The sequence below is a fragment of the Amblyomma maculatum genome, chromosome 11, assembly GCF_055883805.1.
Source record: "Amblyomma maculatum isolate TAMU_Amacu chromosome 11, ASM5588380v1, whole genome shotgun sequence".
In the NCBI taxonomy this organism is placed as follows: Eukaryota; Metazoa; Arthropoda; class Arachnida; order Ixodida; family Ixodidae; genus Amblyomma; species Amblyomma maculatum.
Genome location: NC_139354.1, coordinates 2,868,106 through 2,874,967, shown reverse-complemented (window position 1 = coordinate 2,874,967; position 6,862 = coordinate 2,868,106).

Below are 6,862 nucleotides of genomic sequence, written 5' to 3'. Positions count from 1 at the left end.
TTTAAAAACTAAAGCTGCAACATGCAGCATTGTGTAGCAGGCAGCTATCTACTAATGTCGGCACACAGATACAATGACATCAATTAAAAGCAACTGACATTATGAAGCTTAAACACCTGTTCCATTTTATTAATTCCCGCCTGAAGAAAAATTATAGCCTCGGTTTTTCTTTATTTTCATCGAACGTCTGAGGGCAGTATCATATACCTATATGAGTTAAAATATTTCATTCAGGTTCAAGAATGATAACTAAATGTACGAATGCGGAGCGGAGAGCCCTTAGTTGCAATATTGTTTTAATTTTTCAGGCACTTAAGATGCAAAGAATGCTGGACTTGATCCCAACATGTCACCTCTCGTCAAACGTAATTGCCCAGGTGAGCTTCAACCTAGCGAAAGTTGCCGTCTACTATAAAATCAAAATAATGTCTTATTTTCCACACTCTTCTTCCGTCTTGAAGATTCATCTCTTCAGAGTTTCCCTTGACTGGAGCCAGCTTTGCCCAAACACATTCGGCTTCTTCGGCCTGGACAAGAGGCTGCTTGTGTCCGCAAGTATTCCTTCGTACTGGGAAACGATGCCTTGCTTTGGTTGCTTATTCCTACCAATGATAAGGGTGGCACCCAGCCGATGCCAGAAGCGTATGAATAAAATTCTAACGTTAAGCTCTCCATGCGTTTGGATTCTAAAATCCACATTGTTACGTCACGCAACCTATCAATTATTCAGATTTGCTTCTGCTTGCCGTGTACTTTAATTTAATACCTCAATCGGCACTATCGGTTACAATTGAGCTCTTCCTCTTAGAAAAGCCACACACAAAAATCTTTAATTCAGTGATGTTTCCAAGGTTAATGCACTCTACGAGCACTAAAGAGTGACGAGGACCTGTGATCAGGAGGGCACGTATATAAAAAACGTGGCCTAAGACGTCACGAGTCCGAAGATTTGCATGCATCCAGTTTTACTTGTGTGACGTAAAATTAAGACGTTAAAGAGTTTAGATCGGACAAAACTGTGCACCCAGACTAAGTATAATGAGGAAAGAAACATTTCTGTTTTTTTTTTTTTTGCATTTTTGATGTTCGCTACAGCTTAGCTACTAGGTACTAGTGAGGGCACATAATGAAATCAAGCCACTCTCCTACAGTTCTTCATACTCCTGCTCTGATTGTCGGGATGTAATGTGTGGATTGAAAGTAAAAAATCTCTAAATTACGCTATTTATTTACTTGAATCAAAGTGCCAAGATATTATTGTGCAGGACTTATTCTTTGCAACGACTGACGCTGTAATCATGGTGCCCTTCGTTGAATGATTGTAATATAAGATAGAGCCTGGTAAGCAAGGCACCATTTACGAATTAAAGCTTTTTTTTTTTTTTTTACTGCAATTCCAGAACAAGTTCTGGTAAGCAGGGCACCATTTACGAATTAAAGCTATTTTCTTTTTTTTTGCTATTCCAGAACAAGTTTTCTATTAGCCTTTTTTATAGAGTCTTAGCGAAGCTGAGAGTAAACGTGATACGCTTGGAATCATTTTAGCTATGTATACTCATCAGTGGCAAAAAAAAATCCGCCTTTTCTCCTTTCGGCTCCTTCCCCGTTCACAACAAGAAATGCTGCCAAAAAAGGCGCTGATATCTTGCACTTGTAGCCATGTAAGTGCATTGCAGCGGTCCTTATACGCACTCCTCGTGAACCCACCCTTTGTGAGCATTGTGCTTGCACACTATGCACGCTCAGTCACATTTCCCGTTTGTTTTGAAGAACGTCCTCATGGTTCAACAATACACTGCCAATGAAGAGCATCTCTGGCCACAAATAGAATTCCCTTTCCAGTTCTTCCAACGTCGGTAATTGCACAGCACGCATTGCTTCAGCTATCTTTGTCCTGCAAGTCCACAAATGGTCTTTACGTAGTCTATAAAAAAAAAAACGCTCAACAACTTGTTCTTCTGTCCAAAAACAGCTCACCTTTTTGATCAAAACTTTTTTATAAAGCACGTCTATCACATTCCTTGTCATTGAAGGGAATACTGGTAGGTGGAGAAGGAATTTTATACCCAAGGAAATAAAATGCTCTCGTTAGCACACGCTTCCAAGCAGTGCGATATTTTTTTTTATTTAGCACGGTCTACACAATCTATAATACGACACGATAAGACAAAACTCAGGAAACAAGCATAAGCAAGCGAAATATATGACTGCTCGTTTTGAAAGAATAGTTGCCGCGTGTTTTGTTTACCTGCTCAATCATCCCTATGGTTGTGCGTATAGCCAATGTCCCGACGCGGTGGCGCACACCTTACAGTGCTCGACTGCTGTGGCCAAGGATACGGAGTCTAATCCTGGCCGTGGCGGCCACATTTCTATGGAAGTGAAAAGCAAAGCGCACATGGGCTGTGCGATCTCAGTGCCCGTTAAAGAGCCCCCAGGTTGTCGAAATTTCCAGAGCTAGTAATATTGCGGCGCCTTTTATGGCCTGGTCTGCTTTTGAACGTTAAACACCAGTAACCAACGCAATTGCGGACTCGGGCACTGACATTTGGTCGACAGTTAGCTAACAACCATTTACGAAATAAGTGTAAAAAACTGCTGCTTCCCTTCACTACTAAATGCCTCGAAAACTGCAGAGTTTTGTTCCTTTTTAATGGAAAAACCGCTCAACAAATGTCAGAGTTTAATTTTGTTTTTGTTTTTTTGTGCGTAAGGCTGGCACGAATCAGCCAGCTCTCTCTAGAGCATAAATCAGTACACAGAGCGACAAATCACAGTTGCTTAAAATCGTGATAACCTTATCATATGAAGATAATAAGCGACGCATGTCTGATTTATCTATATCTCTAATTGACCCCGCGAACTTTAAAGATGCCCCCCCCCCCCCCCCCCCGAATGTAGCCTACTATCCTTTTTTAAATACGGCGTCCCCTATAGGCAAGCAAGAGCAACGTGGTCTAATTCTTATCTCTCAACAGTCTAAATTCGTGATCTATCTCCACTATTGTTTCTGGTTTTGAGATATTATATTTCGTTTCATTTCAAGAAAACGATATGCTTTTAATAATATCTGTCGACAAATGTGATTGCTCCAGTAGTGGATCTTCCTTAAAAAAGTTGCCAAAAATGCAACAAAACCGCGTATAAATTTGAATTAAACAAAAAACTTTTTGGAAGGTACGTTGACGCAGACTCTGCAGTGTTTTACAGCAAAATGGTCCCCATGCACATGGTGAAGCTTCGGAATTCAACAAAAACCTAATTGAAATTTGATACAAATCTTTATTTTCTCTTCAAGCCCGAATACTATATTGTGAATTTAAGGATCGTCAGCGTCAAGTTCTAATCCTGATTTTTAAATATTCTTAATCGGCAGTAGTGTCATTGAAAATATGTGATGCAATATATTTGCACATTGAACCATTTTGAGATGAATTTTTTGCGCGGCGTATTTCTAAAATGGCTGTATCTATGCGTTTCTATATCACGGAAATCGCATGAACTATAACTGCATATTCAATGTCACAAAACCACGTGTCTATTTGATGAATAATGCATGCAATGTGCGCCATTCTCTTAATGTGCGGTGCCGGAAAGCCAACTCAGCTGGCTCTGTAGAGTGCATTTGCAACATTCGGTACAGGGAAGCATGCTCCCTATAGAAAAGATTTCAAAACTGGGCTCTTCTTCCACGTCGATGACCTCTAATTATGCCCTTATTATTGATGCTTAAAATTAAACAAGATCTTAATCTGTAATTGTACTTAATTTCTCGTTTGATCATCAAGCTATATCGCGAACATGACGTCCGCATTGCTCTAAACTCCATTTGTAGAGACAGCACGCACATGTCTCCTCTAGCTTTTTAATTCAAAATTTGCATATTTACGGTTACTTTGGCCTCTGGGGTTTAACGTCCTATACGACTTAGCCTATAAGAGACGCCGTAGTAAAGAGCATCGGAAATTTCGACTACCCGGAGGGCTTAAATGAGCACCGATATCGCACTTGGGCGCTTTGCTTTCCTTCTCCATTGAAAAACGGCCGTCGAGACCGCGATTAGATCCCGCATTCTTGGGCACAGAAATGAAGCGCCTCTACCGCTGCACCATCTGGCAGGGAAAGCCTGTAAAGGGTAGAAATTGCGTGTGCGTGTGTGTGTGTGTGTGTGTGTGTGTGTGTGTGTGTGTGTGCGTGCGTGCGTGCGTGCGTGCGTGCGTGCGTGCGTGTGCGTGCGTGCGTGCGTGCGTGCGTGTGTGTGTGTGTGTGTGTGTGTGTGTGTGTGTGTGTGTGTGTGTGTGTGTGTGTGTGTGTGTGTGTGTGTGTGTGTGTGTGTGTGTGTGTGTGTGTGTGTGTGTGTGTGTGTGTGTGTGTGTGTGTGTGTGTGTGTGCGTGCGTGCGTGTGTGTGTGCGTGCGTGCGTGCGTGCGTGTGTGTGTGTGTGTGTGTGTGTGTGTGTGTGTGTGTGTGTGTGTGTGTGTGTGTGTGTGTGTGTGTGTGTGTGTGTGTGTGTGTGTGTGTGTGTGTGTGTGTGTGTGTGTGTGTGTGTGTGTGTGTGTGTGTGTGTGTGTGTGTGTGTGTGTGTGTGTGTGTGTGTGTGTGTGTGTGTGTGTGTGTGTGTGTGTGTGTGTGTGTGTGTGTGTGTGTGTGTGTGTGTCGCTCGCGAGTGTCTGTACTTCGAAACATTTTGATAGCTATTTCAGAAGCTTCGCGGGAGTCTAGCCGATCTGTCTTGAAAAATTGCGTACACTCTAACTACTGTCTACGGAGAACCACGGAAACTACTTTTGTAATAAATGTTTTTTATGTCTATATTTTCAGATGGCTGCAAGTGTTTTCACCTTCACTATTCTTTTGGTTCAAACTGGTCAAGAGTATACAACGGATTGACTGCAGCAAGTTCAGTTCCTACTCCAACTTTTCTCTGTATACGTAAATATCTCAAGAACTGTAATCTTACATCCGAAAAACTAGTCTGAAAGAAAGGAATCAGAATACAGGCAGGCGGGACACAAGCCTTTTTAAAACTTAACCCTCCAATCCAGTGCTTGCGACGACATCTAACGTTTTGTCCCATCTTTCTGAAATCTCAGCAAGACCTCCTGTTTATCATGCATCCCATCAGCTTTCAGATTCATGCATCAGAACTTATATCGCTACAACGCCTTGTGTTCTGGCATATTTTACCTTTCTCATTCATGAAAATATGTCTAAATAATAAACGCAACCTACAAAGAAACAAATATTTGCGTACAAAAAGAATGCAGACGATTACTAAATTACTGCGCTATATAGGCCTATGCGTATGCTGTTTTACTAGAGCATACTGCATGATTATTTTATTGACTGTGAAATGGGATGAGAGAAAGATTAAAGTTGGTTTCTGAATCATTTGTTGTGATTTGGCGCAATCACTACGCCGCTGCATCAAGAGAGCCAAAGCACCCTGGATCATACTCACCCGATATTGAGGGACCCATCGAACCCAGCTGTAGGAACGTTAGCACGTCCTTTAGAACGACGTGCCTTCTACGGTTCCAACGATACCGGTGGTTTAGATTCTATCCCATTTTTAATATGATGGGTGCTGTCGGAGTCGGAAGCTCTTTCATGTCGACAAAGCTATGTGGTTGACGTTAGAGAATCCACCGACCAATCAGTGCATCAAGAGCGAACTATCACCTTTTCGAGTCAAGCTGGTGGTTTTTCGCGACTGTAACGTCTTCAGTAGTTCACGCCGCCGACACGGGCAATTTTTTTTTTTTTTTTCAGAATTGGGCATAGTAAAGCTCAGGCAATAAAACTGACCAGCAAATATTTTCAGAAAATGCATATAGCCCGAACCTGAGGCTTCGTTAAGAATTGCGATCTTGGAGATTGCTTTATTGTATGTGGTGTTTCATTGGGGCCTCGTACAGCACAGTTATCTGAACGTCTAAATTAAACCTTATTGACAGGCTGTAGCGGAACGTCCTATAGCTTAAATCTAGTTCCTCCAAATCGTTTAGTCCGCACCACCGTTGTCCGCACCCACTATTTCATTCGCCTTAACTGTTTCAGTTTCTTATAGCGAAACCTAAAGCAATAATCACCCACATAGGAAAGCCATGCTAGAAAACCCAATTTTTCCAGCCATAAGTTCTAACTTCGAGTTTTTATTAATCGTGCAAACATTAAAGACAAGCCTAATGCAAGAACCGATTCCGATTTTATCAGTCTGTACATGCGCTTTTGCATGAAGTTTGAGATACAGAAATTTTATGTATATGATGCCTGGCTGCCAAATGTACAGAATTTAGCCAATGAAATTAATAGACAAGCACGTCACTTCAAATATTTCTTCAAACAATGATGAATTCATCCGACGTTCGGACGAAATGCGGGTCTTCAGCATGCTGTTTTAAATCTTGGAACTGTGCGCTCTTTGCAGTAGGCCGTTGTCATACGATTTTGTCCTCGGATACTGGCTTTAAAAAGTACTGTGTGCCGAATCGAGCCGATCAGAGGAAATGAAGAGCGATTAATACATGCCATTTATATAACTGAATAAGGCTCTGCCCTCCGTGATTGTTTTCGTTGAGCGCACAGTGCTTTTTGAAGGGTAAGCACTGAAGAGCTGGTCAGAATATTTTACTTCAGTGACCGACTGACAAGGGTTACTCACTTTGTGCTTTTTCCCGAATAAAGGGACCTCATGGTAAGTGGAGTGGCTTCTTTGTATGCCTTTGGAAGCCTTCTAATCCCAAGCGGGTCATATCTTCTTGCTTAATATTCGCGCGCCACTTGTTTCACAATGTTTTTCTTGGGATAAAGAAATGATAGAGGATAAATATGTCGCAGCACTTACCGCAGAACCTCAAATG